Below are 21,004 nucleotides of genomic sequence, written 5' to 3'. Positions count from 1 at the left end.
GACACCATACTTACTTACCTTCATATTGAAGATCAGATGTCTTCATTGTGGTAGGATCCACTTTATCACTTACCTCGTTGAAAGCAAGGTTCTATTAGCAACCACTGTTAGGTTCACAGTGTTCTCGTGACAGGAACCTGAAAAACACATTCAACAAATGTGTTTAAAGATACCACTTGTGGGACTTCCCGGGTGGCGCAGTGGTTAAGAATCAACCTGCCAATGCAGGGGGACACGGGTTCAAGCCCTGGTCCGGGAAGATCTCACATGCCGCAGAGCAACGAAGCCCGTGCGCCACAACTACTAAGCCTGGGCTCTAGAGCCCACGTGCCACAATTACTGAAGCCCGCGTGCCTAGAGCCCATGCTCCACAACAAGAAAAGCCACCGCAATGAGAAGCCTGAGCAACACAACGAACAGTGGCCCCCGCTCGCCGCAACTAGAGAAAGCCCGCGTGCAGCAACGAAGACCCAACGCAGCCAAAATTAAATAACTGAATTAATTAAAAAAAAAAAAGGATACAATTTGTTCTACCAGGACACCTGCACCTAACCTGGTTTACCTCCATTATTATGGAACACATCAACTCTACCTGGGTACGTGCGTTAATTCAGGTCAACACCAATGTCAGAGGAGACCTTCACTTCTTAACTGGACACCTGCAAAAAACCGATGGTTACTACTGTGGTGGCAACTCCATGACACTTACAAGATATGATCAACCTACAACACTCACAGGGTTAAACATCAGTAACCTCTAAAACGTAAAAAATGTAAACTCATGGTTACTACAATTAGTAAGAACTTTTAGCATTTCTTACCTGAATACCTGCAACAAAAATCACGCTAACAAGAAGTGTTAGGAACGCCATCATCACTTACCTACGTACAGGAAAAACAGATGGTCTGATCTTCATGTACGTAGGTACATGAAAACTGAAAGCTAATGGTTTCAAGAATTGGTAAGGAATCTGTCCTTACCTGAATACCTGCAAAGGAGGCATGGTCACAAGTGTCAGGCTCACAGTCATCACTTACCTACGTACGCGCAGGTCAGATGGGCTGTGCTGTGGGTGAGGCCCACGTCGTCACATACCTGCACCCCAACAGTGTCCCCCGTTAACACCAACGCTAGGTTCAGAGTGATGTCTGACAGGAACCTGGAAAAGACATGAGATATGGCCTTCCTACCAGGACACCTTGGTTATGTTACCATTCTAAGACACATCAACTCTACCTGGATACTTGCAGTACTCCAAGGTCAACACCAAGGTTGGAAAGCCATAGTGTCTTGACTGGACACCTGTAAAAACCCTATGGGAAGTAGTGTGGTGGGAAAACCATAATAAATATCTGCAAATGTGCAATCCCTCAACACTTAAGAGTGTTAAACTTTTTCGAAAATATAAAAAGTGAAAACTATTGTTTTCTAGATTGGCAAGGACACTATTATTTCTCACCCTGATCCCTGAAAAAAAAAGCCATGGTAACAGGAAGTGTTAGGACACATCCTTACTTACTCAGACATCTGGAGATCAGACGGCCTGTGCTGTGCTTTACGCTCACATCATCACTTACCTGAACACCAGCAAGGTCCCATCTGCAAATCCATCTATCACTACTGTGTTAAATACATATTATCTCTAAAGAGGACTACTAAACATCTCATTCCTACTAGTATTATTAGGGACACATTAAATTCCTAACTGATCACATGCCAAAAACAAAGTCAATATAAGACACTGAAATCATGAATTATGTAGATATCTGAATATAAGAACGTCTTTAATCAGTTAATATCACATGATCTCATACTGGCATAACAAGCAAAGATCTTAACATGATACCTGCGGAAAAAAAAGACATTAACACAAATGTTAGGGACAGCATCCTCACTTACCTAGATATTGAAGTTCAGACGGTCTGCACTGTGGTAAGACCCACTTTAACACTTACCTGGTTACGTGTTACGCTACTAACCATTAGGTTCACCCTGTTCTCCTAACAGGAACCTGAAGAAATACATGCAACAAATGTGTTCAAGACACAACTTGTTCTACCAGGATGCCTGCACCTAACCTTCTTCACCTCCATTATTAAGGAACACATCAACTCTACCTGGATCCTTGCATCCATTCAAGGTCAACACTGCTGTCAGGAGAGACCAGTGGTTCCTGCCTGAATACCTGCAAAAATCTTATGGATACGACAGCGGTGAGACGTCACAACAACTACCTGGATATGAACGACTCCTCAATACTTACAGGATTAAACAAATTTTAACTAAAATACAAAAAGTGTAAACTCATGTGTACTGGAATTAGTAAGGATTCTTAGCAGTTCTTACCTGAATACCTGCAACAAAATCACGCTAACGAGAAGTGTTAGGAATGCCATCATAACTTACCTACATACATGAAGAACAGATGGTCCGTGATGTGGTTTAGGCCCACATCATCACTTACCTAGATACCAGCAGCGTCCCATGTTATCTACCACTGGTAGCTCACCATCATGTCCTGACATGTGCCTGAAAACACATTTAGAGAATGTGCGTGATATGCATGTTATTCTAGAGTACACGTTCAGATTGCCTCAGTCAACTGTATCATTTTGTATCCCATCAACGTTACCTGCATACTTGCAGAACTGCAAGGTCCAACCCTAGAAAGAGACTCCTTCCTCTCCTGAAGGGATACCTGCAAAAATCCCACAGTCAATAAAGCAGTGGTGGACTACATGATAGATCACCTGGATACATATATGTTGCTGGATCATTAAAAGTGTTAAATACACGGTATTTCCAAATAAATACTAAAATCTTATTCTTAGTAATATTATTGGTGACATGTTAATTTCTGAACTGCATACATGCCAAAAACGGTGAATTTAAGAGACTTGAAACATTAATTATGTAGAGATCTGAATATAAAAAAGTCTCTAATAAGTTAATGCCACATCATCTCATATCTGTACACTAGCAAAGACCTTAACAGGATACCTGCAAAAAAAAAAAACCAAAAACCAAACAAAATTATGGTATCACAAGTGTTAGGACACCAACAACACTTATCTGGATATTGAAAATTAGATAGTCTACATTGTGGTTAGACACACTTTTCAGTTACTTGGTTATAAGCAAGCTTCCACTAACAACCATTCTTAGGTTCACTGTGTTCTCTTCGCAGGAACTTGAAAAAACACATGGAAAAAATGTGTTTAAGGACCCAAGCTGTTCTACCAGTACACCTGCACATCACCCTGTTCACTTCTATTATTACCTAACACATCAACTCTACCTGGATACTAGCATTAAATCAAGGTTAATACCACTGTCATGAGAGACCATCATTTCTTGACTGGACACCTGCAAAAATCCTATCCTTACCACTGTGGTGAGAAACTCCAATTACCAGCACGATCAATCCCTGAACACTCACACTGGTAAACATAACTTTTCTCTAAAATATGAAAGTATGAACACATGGTTACTAGAATTGGTAAGAACTCTCTCATTTCTTACCTGAATACCTGCAAAGAAATCATTCTAACAAGAAGTGTGAGAGACACTTCCTATCACTTACCTAAATGTATGTAGATCACATGATCTATGATGTTGTTTAGGCCCAAATCATCACTTACCTCCATATCTGCTCTGTGCCTTGTTAACTACCATTGAAAAACCTGACAAACGTGTTGTGGGAAATGTTCAGTACGTGTCCTGTTCTACCTGTACACCGACAACATTCCCTTGGTCAGCTGTATCATTTTGTAACTCATCAGTGTTAGCTGGGTAACTGCAGAACTCCAAGGTTCAACCCTAGTAAGAGGTACTTTCCTTCTTTGAAGGGATACCTGTAGAAATTCTATGGTCAATATCGTTGTGATGGACAATGGGATAAGTTACCTGGATACTTGCCTATCTATTATCACGAGTATAAAAAACACATTATTTCTAAACAAGAATACAGTTAATGCTTCTGCTTACTAGTGATGTTCAGGAAGAATTAATTTCTTAACTGTATACATGCCAAAAGCAAGGTCATTATAAGAATCATGGGAACATCATTAATTAATTACCTAGATGTGTGGAAACAACTAAAGTCTCTAATGAGTTAATATCCCATAATATCATACCTCCTTACTAGCAAAGACCTTAATGAGATACCTGCAATCAACATGATAACACATGTGTTAGGGACATCGTCCTCACTTACTAGATATCGAAGATCAGACAGTCTGCATTGTAGTAAGACCCACTTTATCACTCACCTGGTTACTAGCAATGGCCTGGTAACAACCACTGTTAGAGTCACCATGATTCCTTGACTGGAATCGCAAAAAAATACACATGACAAATACATTTAAGGAAACAACTTGCTCTACAATGACACCTGCAAATAATCTTGGTCACTTTCATCAGTGAGGGAACCATCAACCTGGCAGTACTTCAAGGCCAATAATGTTCTTAGAGACACCATCACCTCTTTACAGGGCACATGTAAAAATCTCCTGATCAGTACTGTGGTATGGAACAGTAGGGTCCCTTACCTGCATACACCTCTATCACTACCTAGGTTCAACATACATTATATTTAAATTCTCATCCGGTAAGGTCTAATGCTTACTAGATTTGGCTGAGACAGTGTCACTTCTCACCTGAATACCTTAAAAAAAACATGGTGCACAAATGTTAGACACACCATCCTCACTTACCAAGAAACCTGAAGATCAGATATTTGAAGGGGGCTTAAAGCCACATCATCACTTACCTGGATATAAGCAAAGTCTCTGTTAACAATCACTTATGAAGTCACCATGGTCTCTTGATTGGACCCGGAAGAATATATTGTGACAAATGTGTCCATGGAGACACATTTTCACCTGGATACCTTAAATGACCTTCCTCATCCATCACTGTAGGACCTATCGATCTACCTGGTATTTGCAGTACTCCAAGTTCTACACCACTCTTAGAGACACCATCAACTCTTCACTGCACACCTGCAAATATCCCATGGTTACTACTGTGACATCATCCTCATTTACCTAAATCTGAGGATCACATGATCTGTAAGGTGCTTAGTTAAGGCTCATATCATCACTTACTGGGGTACATGCAAAGTCTCTTGATGACAATGATGAGGTTCACTATGATCTCTTGACTGGAACCTGAAAAACACATTGTGACCAATGTTTTATCTATGGACACACATTTCCCACAGGAATTCCTGCAAATAACCTTCTTCACTTCCACCACTGCAGGACCCATCAACTAGATTTTTGCAGTATTCAAGGTCTAGCCATATTTAGAGACACCATCATCTCTTGACTGTACATCTACAAAACCCCATGGTTACTATTATGATGCAGAATTACAGGATAGTTACCTGAGTAAATGCAGATTACTCAATACTCGCAGGGTTAACCATACATTTTCTGTAAAACATAAAACAGCAGGATAACAATGGTCGCTAGAACTGGCAAAACATTATCATTTCTTACCTGACTACCTGCTAAGAACTCACACGTAAAACACATTTAAGTGATCCAACATCATTTACCCAGATATATGAAGATCAGATGGTCTCTGATATGAAGATCATCACTTACCTAGATATCAGAAATGTCCCCCTGTTAATGACCACTGTTTAATTTATCATGGTATCTTGATAGGAACCTGACAACCACCTTGTGAAATATATGTTAAAGGACATAACTTTTTTTTTACCAGAACATATGCAAATAACCATGGTGACTCCATCATTATAGAGCATATCAAGTCTATCTGGATACTTGGATTAATTCAAGGTCAATACCATTATCAGATAACATCATAATTTCTTACAAAACCCCTATAAAAATCCCATGATTACTACTTGGGGGCGGGGGTGGGGGTGGGGAAGACCATGATAATTACCTGGATACGTACAATTCCTCAGCGCTCACAGAGTTAAACATAATTTTTCTCTAAAATGTAAGATGTGGAAACCAATGGTTATAAGAATTGGTTAGGAATCTATCATTTATTACTTGAATACTTGTAAAAATCATGGTAACAAGAAGTGTTAGGGATATATCACCTCTTACCTCTATATACGAAGACCAGATGGTCTGTGCTGTGGTTTAGAATTGGTGAGGACTATATTATTCTAAGCGGAATAGCTGTACCAAATACACGGTCAGAAAGTGTTAGGGACACCATCACCACTTACCTACCTTTCTGAAGGTCAGATGGCCTGTGCTCTGGTTTAGGCCCACATCATCACTTACCTGGACATTAGCAGCGTCCCCATTAATGAGCACTGTTAGGTTTACCATTATGTCTTGACAGGAGCCTGAAAAACATATTATGAAATACGTGTCAAAGGACACAATTTATTCTACCAGGGTACCTGCAGATAACCTTGTTTACTTCTATTATTATGGGACACATCAACTCTACCTGCATATTAGCAGCATTCCAAGGTCAACATCATTTTGGGGGTAAGACCATCATTTCCTAACTGTATACCTGCAAAAATCCCATGGTTACTACTGTAGGAAGGAACACCATAATTACCTGTAGACTTGTAATCTCTGGACACTTGGAAGGTAAAACAAATTTTCTCTCAAAATGTAAAATGTAAACACTCATGGGCTCTAGAATTGGTAAGGACTCTATCATCTCTTACTTAAATAGCTATAATAAAAACATGTTAAGTGTTAGGGACACTATTGTCACTTACTCAGATATCTGAAAATCAGATGGTCTGTGCTGCGGTTTAAGCCCACATCATCACTTACCTGGACACCAGCACAATCCCTGTCAATGACCATGGTAAAGTTCATCATGCTTTCCTGACTGAAACCTGACAAACATATTGTTACAAATGTTTCTACTTATACATCTTTTTTCTCCTGGATACTTGTTGTATTCCATTGTTTGCACCTTTGTTAGTAACAATATCCTTTGTTGACTGGACACTTGTAAAAATCCTGGTAAACAGTAAGGGCTAATTCTTAGTAGTATTTATGAGAGCACTAACATTTCTTACCTGATATCTGCAAAAACAAAGCAAAACATGGTGACACAGATGTTCGGGACACCATCATCATTTACCTAGACTTCTGAAGGTCAGAAGGGCTATAGCGTGGTAAGACTCACAAAGTCACTTACTGCATCCAGCAGAGTCTCATTAACCACCATTGTTAGGGTCACTGTGATCCCCTGACTGGAACCTAAAAAACCCACACTGTGACAGATGTATTTAAGGACATAACTTTTCCTAGCAGGACACTGGCAAAGAACTTTTGTCACTTCCAACTTTATGGGCACATCAATGCTACCTGAACACTGGCAGAACTTCAAGGTTAACACTGTTGTTACAGGTACCATCATCTCTTGACCTTGCACCTATACAAATCTCACGGTCAACACTGTGGTGGAGAACGTTATGCTCACTTACCTGGATACCTTCAAATCTCTCATTCATTCCTAAGGTTAAACACACATTATCTCTAAACCAGAAAACCGGCTAAACTAGATCTCTCAGTTATCAGTGTTTGTAAGCGCCGTATCATTCTTTTACCTGAATATTTGCAAAAAACATGGTACTAACACGTGTTGGGGACACCATCATCGCTTACCTAGATTTCTGAAAATCAGATGGTCTATATAATGTTTAAGGTCCACATCATCGCTTGCCTGGATTCCATGATCTTCACCATTATCTCATGATTTGGAGCCTACAAAAACACATGATGGCAACTATGATTAGGGATACGTCTCCTACATGGACCTCAAAAAATCCTATGATGACTACTATCATTAGGGGAATCATGATCTCTACCTGGATCCTTTAGTTCTAAGGTCAACATTGTAGTTACAGACGCCATCATCTCTTGACTGGGACCTGAAAAAAACACATGGTGGCAACCCTGGTTAGGAAACCATGTTCTTCCACCTGGGCCTCTGCTAATTCCATCTGTCGATTCCATTATGGCAACCACCAACTCTACCTGGATATCTAGAGAATTCTAAGGTCAACACTGTAGTTTTGGACACCATCTGCTATTCACTGGATACCTCAAAAATCCCATGGTCACTACTACAGTGAGGGCTCTGTGATATATTATCTGGATACTTGCAAGTATCTTTGTCACTACTAAGTTTTAAGACAAAATCCACCCTGAACTAGAAAACAGTAAAATCTGATGGTTGCTATTTTTGTTAGGGACATTAAAATTTCTTACCTGGATACCTACAAAAACACATGGTTATGGTAAGAGTTTGGGACAGCATCATTACTCTTCTAGATATCTGAAAATCATATGTTCTCTAATGTGTTTAAGGCCCACATCATCTTTTACCTGGATATTAGCAAAGTCTCACATTTACTCCCATTATTAGGTTCACCATCATCTACTGATTGGAACCTGAAAAATTCCATGGTCTGTACTGTGGTGAGTGACACCATGATAACTTATCTGGACAGTTACAAAATACTGTGAAGTCCACTCGGTTAAAGCCCACATTCTTTCCTTGTTATCTATTAAATCCCATGGTTACTACTGTGGTAAATTTCAACTTCATTTCTTTACTGGAACCTGCAAAAAATCATGGCGACAATCTTAGAGATATATCATCTCTTACCAGGACACCTGAAAATCCCATGGTCATTGCCATGATTTAAGTCACCATCATTACTTAATGGATACTGAAGGGTAGCAGAGTATGCAACCACAAAATAGGCCTCCTTGGCATAAGGATTATTTTGAGAAACTGAAGACACAGAAGCTCTGAAAGCAGGGTAGAAGTTACCCTTTTGTAGGGGAAATTTACATTAGAAAGGGGGCTTGCACCAGAAAGAGAGCTATTACTGGAGATCACTTTTTCACCTGAGAGACTTATCTTCATGGCAGGGCAAACTTGGTTTACCATCTATTTCTTCTTCTCGGCTTCCTGTAAATTGCCTTCCTCCCCTTGGAAACCCCAGACCCCTGTCTCTTCCCTTAGCTCAGGATGGTGTGTATACAAGCCTCAATTGCCTGCCTGCCTTTCATATACCTCTGTGGGGCTCCCATATGTACATATGTGCATATGTAATTAAAATCACTTGTTTTTCCCCTGTTAATCTGTCTTTTATTACAGGAGGGTTTCAGCCAAGAACCTAGAACAGTAGAGGGAAAATGTGTTTTCTTCCCCTACCATACCTTCATAGTCCCATATTCACTCTAGGTTTACCATCAGTTCTTGACTAGACACTTGCAAAATACCTTGGTTACCATAGTGGTTTACGGCACATCATCTTTACCTGGATAAATACAGAAGCCTGTAGTCTTTATTAGGTTTAGAAAAACATATCTTACACGGACACCTACCAATTATCCAGATAAATGCCATTGTTAGGGACACATCATCTCTAACCTGGGTAACTATAAAGTGTCTTGGTATTACCATTGTCAGTTATACATCATGTCTTACCTGGACACCTTCAACCCATGGTCACCACATTTTTAGGGACACCAACATCTCTAACCTGAATACTTGCAAAATCCCTTGTTCAGTACTGGGGTTAGGATCACTATCACGTCTTGACTGCATATACCTGCAAAATCCCATCATCAATTTCATGGTTAAGGACACCATCATCTCTTCACTAAACCCCTGAAAAATCCCATGGTTGCTTCTGTGGTCAGGTTCACCGTCATACCGGGACTACCACAAAACACCATGTTCACTAATGTGGTAAGGGACACGATCAGCTTCTACCTGCCTAACTGAGAAATCCCGATTTCAGTACTGTATTGATAGTTAAGGCCACTATTCTCTCTTAACTGGGTATCTACAAAATACCATGGTCACTCCCATGGTTAAATCGATCATCATTTGGTAGGAACACGTTCCTAGGTAGGAACATCCTTATCTCTTACCTCGATATTTACAAAGTCCCATGGATATAAACATAGTCAGGGTCTCTGCCATCTTTTTACTCTCCATCTACAAAATCCCATGGCACTAACATAGTTAAGGATACCATCATTTCTTCCCAGGATTCCTTCAAAATACTATGGTCACTACAATGGTGACAGCCACTGTCATCTCTTACCTGAACATCTGCCAAGTCCTATGGTCACTGAATCTCTTGACTAGACAGTCAAGGCTCTTCATGTCTGACTCTGCCTGCCTCACCAGCCTAAGCTCGTCATCCCCTCTCATCCTTTATGTGACCATCCTAAGCAGTTGACTTTCCCTGAACATTCCTTTCTTTCCTGGTTACAGGCAGTAGAATGCTCAAGCCAGCCCTTACCATCTCACAGGAGCTGATAATTGTCATCTCTTGGCAACTCGGTGTTCAGTGGCCTTGAAATTGGCCATGGTGGAGTATTTACACCACAGAAACTGGCAAATGCTACACATCAGGCCCTTTCTTCTAGGCATTTACCAGGATGTACTGATGAATAAAGTAATAAGTGAACAGACGGAGGCACTACTTAATATGACAACTCAATCTTGCTTTCTCATGAATCTGATGTGACTTTTGTGGATGAAGGAATGTGTCAGTTTATTCTACATATGCCTTAAAATTTATTATTTTTCCAAATTTGTATACTTAATGAAAAAAATGGATAAACACTTACATTACAAATTACTTGGTCTATACTAATGTTGAACTTAATGTTGATCAGGGACTTACAGGATTTCACTATGTCCAAAGTTGACAAATTTGCAAAAACAACAAAAAAAACCCAATAGTTAAATATTATTAGACCTAACCAAAAAATTATATATATATATATATATATATATATATATATATATATATATATATATATCACCCCATTTACCAGAGCAAATCTTTTATTTCCCTTACCACATAAATTTCTTATTGGGCTTTTCATGACAATCTAAATTTCTATCAGTAACCATACTTGAATTTCATAAAGTTCTTAGTCACCATTCCTTCGAAAATCAAGTAAAATGTCAAGAGAGAGAAGCAGCAATCCACATCTCCTCATTTTAGGTCCACAGTATGGGAACCAATTTTATGGTGATTCTTGGGGGAAAAAAGCTCCACATGATGGCTGCAATTTTGATGGCTGTGTCCTTCAGATTGCCCAGAGGCTAACAGAAGCAGAATGCAATTAGTAAAGGCTCTACTTTTCATGTTGGGGTTGGTTTCAGCTTCAAACTTCTTTATTTCTCCTTGCACCCTCACTTTTCTGCAACCCTTCCTGATAACAGAAAACTGATAAGTTAAATGGACCACGGAGGTGATAAACACTATGTAAAACTGATAGAAAACCAGGCAATTTTCCTTTTATAAAGAAAACCTTCTATTTCTTAATGATTATTCTTAGCTACTAGCCATTTCTACTCACCAAGATCAGCCATCACCCGTGAGAAACAATACTGGTGACAAATTAATGCAGCAACCGGGGCACGAAGGGTCCCGGAGACCACCCACTGTTCTGTCTACTAAACCTACATCCCACCTACTTCACTCTTTCCTTTTTCAAAGTGAAAAAGATGATCTTCTTTGCTAGTACTGTAATGATCTTGTTACGTGCACTGGTTGAGTTCATATGGAATTATTTCCTGCCTTGTAGGAAATTAAATGTGCTTTAAAATTATAATGTGCTACCAACTGGGTTTTTATGTTCAAAACTCCTGGGGTCAGATTCACGTGGGGCTCTCCCTTTATATTTTGACACTAGGAGAGAAAATGCTTTACAGTCAGATCTATTACCAATATGAAAGAGCAACTGAAGAGCTTGCCTCTCTGTGTTTACCAGCATCTACTGGGCAACAAGAGACAGCTGGGCCCTGCTGTAGGCAGAACAGAGGGCAAAGTCTGGCATTTTGGGCTTCCAGCTATGGCACTTCCTGACTCAGCAAGGACCCTTGTTTTTCCAGCCTTGCACCCTCTCAGGCCATGACTGAGATGACTTCCAAAGTTAATTCTGTATTTTATATATCTCATGTCTTGACTATTATCTCTGAATACAGTCACAATACTATATAGCTGTTATTATACACATGATATATATTATATCATATATATTAGTATAAATCCTAATAATAACTTTATTTTATGTAATAAGCTTGGAACTCCTGGGGTTGACACTAAAATTACTATTTTGGTTCTTAAGGTGTTAAGAACAATGATAACATGTATGGGGGGATTCCCCACACCAGCTGGGTGTCCCACAAATTTAATTCAATTCTGACCCTATCTACCAGGAGAGAGCATCAGATCCCACAGGTTAGGGATTCAGTCTCACAACACTGTTCCTCCCCTCCACTTCAGATGCCAATTGCAAGTCCAGATTGTTCTCTGTACTTCTGACTGACCGCCTATAAATCAGAGGTTCCCACAACCCCCTCCTCGTGTTTGATTAATTTGCTGGAATGGCTCACAGAACTCAGAAAAACATTTTACTTACTAGATCACTGGTTTATTGTAAAATAATATAACTCAGGAACAACCAAATTGGTTGAGAGGCAGAGGGCAAGGTATGGGGAAGTGGCACAGAACTCCAAAGCCCTCTCCGAGCGCCCCACTCTCCCAGCACCTCTACATGTTCACCAACCCAGAAGCCCCCCAAATCCCATCCTTTTGGGTTTCTATGGAGGCTTCATTATACAAGTATAATTGATTGACTCACTGGCCATTGGTGATTGATTCACCCTCCAGCCCCTCTCCCCTCTCCCCTCCCTGGAAATCAGGGGGTGGGACTGAAAGTTCCAAGCCTCTAATCAAGGTTGGTTCCCCTGGCAACCAGCCCCCCTCCTTAGGAGCTTTCCAAAAGTCACCTCAAGAACACAAACCCGGTTGTGGTGGAAAGGGCTTGTTTTGAATAACAAGACACCCATTTCACCTTTATGGCTCTGAAGGGATTTCAGGAACTGAGGACAGGAGACCAGATATTATAACAAAAGACGCTCTCATTTACTCTTTTCACTCAGGAAATTCCAAGAGTTTTGGGAAGCTGTGAGCCAGAAACCATGAACGAAGACCAAATCTATATAAATCTCATAAATCACAATACCAGAGTACTTTTTTAAAAATCAAGAGAAACCACATAAAAACACACACACACAAACACACACACACACAAACAAAACAGGTTGCCACTTCTAAGCATACTATTTATCTTAAAAATGAAACTCTATTTATGAATTCTGATTACTTAACTTCATTATCCTCTCCCTTTTTTTTAAGCAGACACCAAACAATTAGATGTTCTGGGCCCAGTAAAAAATATCAACATCACTGTACCTGGATTTGTATATCATTTAACAGATATTTATAAAACCCAGCATTGTTAGTGTCAAATGACAAAACTAAATTTAGTAATGAATTTGATGTCCTTTATTCAAGGGAAAACAACCCATGGAGTAGGGGTACAGCGCCTCACAAGCAGCAGACTGCTCTTCTTGAGGCATTATGGGCAAGAAAGAGTTTTAGAGAATATTGGAAGAGGTAACGTGCAAACAGCACACAGTTGGCTAGGGGGCTGTGGATTTCCTTCCAAGACGGGCAAATCCTATTGTTACGGGGTCCGAGCTCGCTCTGCTCGCCGCACGACAGGTCAATGAATCGGACACGAGGTGCTGATGCAAGGAAGACGACTTTATCCGGAAAGCCGGCAGACCGAGAAGATGGCAGACTAGAGTCTCCGAAAAACCATCTTATCGGGGTCTGGATGCCAGTTTCTTTTACGGAATCAGAGGGAGAGGCAGTGAGGAAGTAAAGTAAAAGGGCCATCAGTCTTGCAAAACATCTCCTGGAATGACAAGCCTCAGAGAGGATGTGTTAATTTCTTCTTACCTGTAGCCATTCACAGGCGGGCAGGGTCTGATTACCTCCCTGTGAGCTGAGCAGCAGAGGGGCAGGGTTCCCTGAGGCAGGCCATTATGTATGATTATAATAACAAAAGCAACGAAAAGCAAGGGCTGAAGTCAAAGAAACAGATCCAACATGGAGTCCCATTTAGCTCTTCCCTGTTACACTATTTTCTAGCGTAAGGTGAGCGACCTAAAGCTAAGTTGGAGGGCTGTGATTGGTGTGTGTTAGGTTCCCTCGAGAGGTATTTCTCCTACATGCAGGCTGACTTAGGTTTAGAATTGTGATGTGGGCCGTGCCGCTGGCGTGGCCTCCATTTTGTGGGCTCCGATATACGCATTGACTTTATCATTAGATGTAACAGAAAGTCAAAGATGTGGTAGTATTTCTTTTTTGTTGTTGAAGTTCGGTGTTTGGTGCTATTCAAGAGGACAAAAGTACTCTTTTCTGTTTTTGTTTTTGTTTTGTTTTGTACAGAAAATTGTCACACATCAAAGAGAATGGTTAAACATGAAATAGTCATATGAAGTGTTACACAACCATTAAAAACATACTTTAGTTGGCACAATACTGTAAATCAACTATACTTCAATAAAAAACCAAAAATAAAAAAAAACTATACTTTAGAAAATATTGGCTAACCTACAAAAATGCCCATGAAATAATATTGTACGGAAAGGAAAAGATATGTAATATACATATTATAAACTCAATCATATTTAAAATGCATTATATGTGCAAAAAATAAGGTACGAAGTAATACACTCAACAGTTCACTCTGAGAGTGGAATAATGAGTGATTTTTATGTTCCTCTGTAGACATTTTGTAGCTTATAAATTTCTATTTGAGTTATTAACATGAAGGGGAAAAAACTCCTCATGGTATCACTCTGTTCTCTTCTTGACTGCTTTATTCCATGAGAACAAGGTTAGACTTATGAGGATTAAGTAGGAGATCATCTCTAAACAACATTTGCAGCTCAGGAGCTCAAAGATGCTGGTTCTCATCCCTCCACCAAGGGCTGTTTCCACAATTTTATCTGTAGCTCTAATTTGGAGTTACTTTGTGTTATTAATTTTTACTTCTATAACCTGCATGCGAAGCAGACTGTAATTTTTGCAAGAGTATTTAATTCTTAAGACTCCAGGACCTAGTAGACCTCCAGTAAGAAAATGATACTATAAATCACTGACCTGTAGGCTTTGCAGAGCAGGATTTTAAGACTTACTTCCTGGGCCTTATGAAAAAATAATCCAAAGAGAAGCATTATTGTTATAATATGAAAATCAGTAAAGAGATCAGAAGAATGAGATCATCGGGATTTCGGTTTAGTGAAGGAGATCGGCCATGGTGGTTAATTTCTTAGGTTACATCAGGGTTTCTACAGCTCAGCACTATTAATACTTTGGACCAGAGAACGTGTGGATAATTCCTTGTTGTGGGAAACTTTCCTGTGCACTGTAGTATGTTTAACAGCATCCTCGACCCACAATCACCCCTCCCCAGTTGTGACAACTAGAAGTGTCTCCAGACATTATCAAGTGTCCCCTTGGGGATGAAATTGCCCCCAGCTGAGAACCATTGGATTATAGGAAGAAGAAAAATCAAAAGCATGATGTTCTTTTATTTTCTCGAAATCTTCTGACCAACAAGACTGCTAATGGAAGTCTACAGACAGGTCATAACAAAACAGATTTAATTTAGAAAGATGCAGTTGTGGATTTAACCACTTGAACAAAAAGTTGTAATTCTTTTCTTTAGTCCACTGCCTGTTCATCCTAATAAGAGTGCCTTATCAAGCAGTAGGTCTCTTGGGCTGAAACCTACCAATGTGTTTCAGATTCAAGGGAAAAGAGCTGGAAACTCATAAGGTGGAGCGAAGGTCTGCTTGTAAGTCAGAGAAAGTATATTCTGGAGCAACTTTACTTAAGAATTAACTGCAATGCACAGAACTTGCTAGAAACCCATTCTGCCACTGAAAAGGCCACTGGGATTTGATACAGTGGAAGTGAAGTCTGGTTCAAACCACAAAACCAAATATCACTAAAAGATACTGCTTTTGAAAAGTACATTTAATTTGACCAATCAATCAGCAAAATATTGTGTTTGTAGAATGCAATTTTAGCTGTAAAGTTGGTTGCCCATTTTAAGGGGCCTCCCACACTTTTGTGGGTTTTAACTCCAGGTGTACTACTAGGAGTGACTATCATATGGGAGAAATATCTCCTCTGCTTTGGGTAGGGGGAAGGAAAAGTAACCATTTAAAAATAAGTCCAGGGACTTCCCTGGTGGTCCAGTGGTTAAGACTCCGCGTTTCCAATGCAGGGGGCCCGGGTTTGATCCCTGGTCAGGGAACTAGATCCCACATGCTGCAACTGAAGATCCCGCATGCTGCAACTAAGACCTGGCACAGCCAAATAAACAAATAAATAAATAAATTTTAAAAAAAACTACTAGAGCCTTATCTGACAAAGGAGGAGGGCAATTAGACAGCTGCAGTCCTTTTTAGCCTTCCTGCTTCACAAAATATGAGGGGGGTAAAAGGGTAAGAAGTGCTTCTGAAGGTCACAGCTCAATGGCTCAAGCCCACTAAAAAAACTGAGATTTAATTATAAGATAATAGAGTGCCTTCCCTCCTTAATATCTTAGCACCACATTGGCAGGACTCCAGGATAATAACACTGATTTCAACTGAGAGACCTATAAGATACAGACTCTATTTAAGACGGTATTCTTAAGGAAACCTAAAGATAATACAGAAACAGAAAAAAAAAAAAAGAAACTGGAGAAAGCCAATGGCATATACAGCTATAGTAAACATTAAATAGAGCCCAGCTCCTATCCAGATTTACATAAAATTTCACACTAAAAGGCTGATTACCTTAGTTCCTATTACCAGATACACCATGACCACTTTTAACAAAAAATTAGGAGGTATATTAAAGGGCAAGAAAAAAATACATTCTGAAGACATAAAGCAAACATTGGTACCAGATTCAGATATGACACAGATTTCTGGAATTATCATATAAAAACTTTAAAATAACTATGATTCGTATATTAAGTGCTCTGTGGTGTAATAAGGAATTTATCTAGTCTTTGTCCCTGGTTCCTGGCAAAGAGCTCCAAAAACCCTTGGAATTTCCTGAGTGATAGGAATGTCTTTGCTATGCTACTGAGGCAACTCATGGTAGGCCCTTTGTTAGCTTCAGGATGGGAGCTGGTCACTAGGAAAGACCAACCATTTGATTAGAAGGCTGGAACTTTGGGCCAGTCTGACCTCCAGAAAGGGGAAGGGAGCTGGAGACTGAGCTCAGTCATGTAACCATCATTTATTCAATCATGCCTGTGTAATGGTACCCCATATAAAAACTCTGGACACTTAAGATCCACAAAGTTTCCTGGTTGGTGAACACACTGATGTACTGGGGGGGTGATACGCCCTGACTAACGGGAGAGGGCATGGAAGCTCTGCATCCAGGGCCCTTCTAGACCTTGTCTTTTGTGTGTCCCGTATAATAAAATGTACTTGTAAGTGTAGCGGTTTCAGTGAATTCAGTGAGTTATTCTAAAGAATTATTAAAACTGAAGGGTTTGTGGGAAACCCTCAAATTTATACCCAGTTGGTGAGAAGCACAGGGAGTCTGGGGACTCCACTTGCGGCTGGTGTCTGGACTAAGGGCAGTCTTGTGGAAGACTGAGCTCTTAAATTGTGAGATCTGATGCTAATTCAGGTAGTTAACCCCAGAATTGAAGTGCAGTATCCCGAGTGATGCTGAATCAGAACAGGATGTAATGGAGAAAGTACAATGGGCAAGAACAGATGGTAATGGAATATAAGCATAGAGATGGAAACTAAGAAAGAATCAAAAAGACATGCTAAAAATCAAAAACACTGTGAGAGGAATGAAGAATGCCTTGGAGGGCTCATCAGTAAGTTGAAAACGGCTGAGGAAAGGCACGATGAGCTTGATGATACTTCAGTAGAAACTTCCTAAGTTGAAAGGCAAAGTGAAAGAAAGGATGGCGAAACAGAACACAATATCCAAGAACTGTGGGACAATTACAAAAGGTATAACATACACATAACAACATAACAGGAATACCAGAGGGAAAAGAAAAAGGAAAAAAAAGCAGAAGAAATATTTGAAGTAATAATAGCTCAGAATTTTCCAAAATTAATGATACACACCAAACCACAGATCCAGGAAGCTCAGAAACACCAAGCATAATGAAAAAAAAAAATACACACACACACACACACACACACACACACACACACATTCTCTCTCCCTCTCTCCCTCTCTCTATGTGTATCATATTCAAACTGCCAAAAAAAAACAAAGAGAAAATCTTTAAAAAAATCAAAGGAGGGGGGAGAACCTTACCTATACAGGAGCGAGGAAAAGAATTACATCGGACTGTTCATCAGACATCATGCAAACAAGAAGAGAATGGAGTGAAATATTTAAAGCTGTTGAAAGAAAAAAAATGCTCAAAATTCTTTATCCAGCAAAATTAACCTTCTAAAATGAAGGAGAAAAAAAGACTTTCTCAGACAAAAACTGAAGGAACTTGTTGCCAATAGATCTGCCTTGCAAGAAATGTTCAAATAGGGGCTTCCCTGGTGGCACAGTGGTTAAGAATCCGCCTGCCAATGCAGGGTACATGGGTTCGAGCCCTGGTCCGGGAAGATCCCACATGCCGCAGAGCAACTAAGCCCGTGTGCCACAACTACTGAGCCTGCGCTCCACAGCCCACGAGCCACAACTACTGAGCCCGTGTGCCACAACTACTGAAGCCCGCACACCTAGAGCCCGTGCTCCGCAACAAGAGAAGCCACTGCAATGAGAAGCCCGCGCACCGCAACTAAGAGTAGCCCCCGCTCACCACAACTAGAGAAAAACCCGCATGCAGCAACAAAGACCCAACGCAGCCAAAAATAAATTCAAAAAAAAAAAAAAAAGAAAGTTTAAACAAAATAAATAAATGTTCAAATAAGTTCTTCAGAAAGAAGGAAAACGATATAGGTCAGAATCTCAGTTCTGACTTGAAAGAAAGGAAGAGTGTTAGGATTAAATGAAGGTAAAATAAAATCTTTTCTTTTTCTTACTTTTAATTGATCTAATAGATAACTGTTCAAAGTAACAACAACAGTAACAATGTATTGGGTATTATAGCTTATGGATGAGTGAAATGAATGACAGCAATGGTATATGGGATAGAAAGAAGGAATTGGAAATACTGTTATAAGGTACCTGAGCTACCTGCAAAACAGTATAGTGTTATTTGAAAGTGCACTTAGATTAGTTGTAAACATATATCGCAAACTCTAGGGCAAGTACTAAAAAAAATTTTTTAAGGAAATATAATTGATATGCTAACAGAAGAGAGAAAATGGATTTATATAAAATGGTCAGTTAAAAGCAGAGAAGGTAGAATAAAAGAGAGGAAGATAAAAAAGAATCAAAGAACAAGTGCAATGAGTAGAAAATAGTTATAAACATAGAGATGTTTATCCAATTATATCAACAATTACTTTAAATGTGAATGACCTAAGTACACCAATTAAAAGGCAGGGACTGTCACAGTATATTAAAAAAACAAGACCCAAATATATGATTTCTATTATATTTAAAGAAGCTCCTTTTTTTTTTTTTTTTTTTTTTTTTTTTTTTTTTTTTTAAATTTATTTATTTATTTATTTATTTATGGCTGTGTTGGGTCTTCGTTTCTGTGCGAGGGCTTTCTCCAGTTGTGGCAAGTGGGGGCCACTCTTCATCGCGGTGCGCGGGCCTCTCACTATCGCGGCCTCTCTTGTCGCGGAGCACAGGCTCCAGACGCGCAGGCTCAGTAATTGTGGCTCACGGGCCCAGCTGCTCCGCGGCATGTGGAATCTTCCGGGACCAGGGCTCGAACCCGTGTCCCCTGCATTGGCAGGCGGATTCTTAACCACTGCGCCACCGGGGAAGCCCTAAAGAAGCTCCTTTTAAATATAAAGACAGTGACAGATTAAAAGTGAAGGAATAAAGAAAGATATACCATGCTAACACTAATCCAAAGGAAGCTAGAGTAGCAATATCAGTTGCAGCAATATCAAAATCAAAGCAACATCAAAGCAAACTTCAGAAAATTATCTGGGATATAGAAGGGCATTACATAATGATAAAGGGGTCAGTTCTTCAAGAAGACATAATAATCTTTATTATGTCTGCACCTAACAACAGAGCATCAAAATATGTGAGGCAAAACTGATAGAACTGCAAGGAGAAATAGACAAATCCATTATTATAGTTGGAGATTTCAACACTGCTCTATCAGTAACTGACAGACCCAGCAGGCAGAAAATCATTAAGGACATAGTTGAACTGAAGAGCACCCCAAATTAATTGGATCTAACTGACATTTATAGAATACTTCATCCAACAAAGCAGAATATAAATTCTTCTCAAGCTCCCATGGAACATTAGCCAAGATAGGCCACATTCTGGGCCATAAAACACACCTTAACAAATTTAAAAGAATAGAAATCATACAATGCCTGCTCTCAGATCACAGTGGAACTAAACTAGAAATTAATTATGGAATGATAGCTAGAAAAATCCCAAAATATTTGGAGATTAAACATACATTTCTAAATAATACATGAGTCAAAGAATTATCAAGAGAAATTTTAAGATATTTTGAACTAAATGAAAAATGAAGATACAACTTATCAAAATATGTAGGATGCAGCAAAAGCAGTGCTCAGAAAAATTTATAGCATTGAATGCATATATTAGAAAGGAAGAAAGATCTAAAATCTGTAACCCAAGCTTCCACTTAAGGAAACTAGAGAAAGAAGAGCAATATAAACTTAAAGCAAGCAGAAGACAAGAAATAGTAAAAATTACAACAAATCAATGATATTGAAAACAGAACAATTGAAAAAAATTCACAAAACCAGAAACTGGTTCTTTGAAAAGATGAATAAAATTGATAACCCCCCCTAGCCAGGCTAATCAAGACAAAAAGAGAGAAGAAACAAATTAGTAATAAAAGACATGAAAGAGGAGCCATTGTTACTGATCTCATGGACATTAAGAGGACAGTGAAGGAATATTACAAACAACTTTACGCCCACAAATTTGATAACGTAGATGAAATGGACCAATTCCTTGAAAGAAACAAC

The 21,004-nt window shown here is 39.5% G+C and overlaps 1 long non-coding RNA gene across 1 annotated transcript in view; it reads right to left on the bottom strand.

Annotated features, from left to right (window-relative positions):
• Nucleotides 1-11,880: 11,880 nt before the first annotated feature.
• Nucleotides 11,881-21,004, bottom strand: part of LOC309620013 — a 165,948-nt gene continuing 156,824 nt past the window's right edge. Inside the window, exons 3-4 of the long non-coding RNA XR_014239372.1 lie at nucleotides 15,027-15,070; nucleotides 11,881-13,702 (exon numbers count right to left, since the gene is read on the bottom strand). This is a non-coding gene — a long non-coding RNA (uncharacterized lncRNA). The remainder of the gene's footprint in view (nucleotides 13,703-15,026; nucleotides 15,071-21,004) is intronic.

This window comes from Balaenoptera borealis, assembly GCF_965194805.1.
Source record: "Balaenoptera borealis genome assembly, chromosome: X".
In the NCBI taxonomy this organism is placed as follows: Eukaryota; Metazoa; Chordata; class Mammalia; order Artiodactyla; family Balaenopteridae; genus Balaenoptera; species Balaenoptera borealis.
Note: the sequence above shows the minus strand (reverse complement) of the source record. Positions and strands in the feature narration are given on the sequence as shown.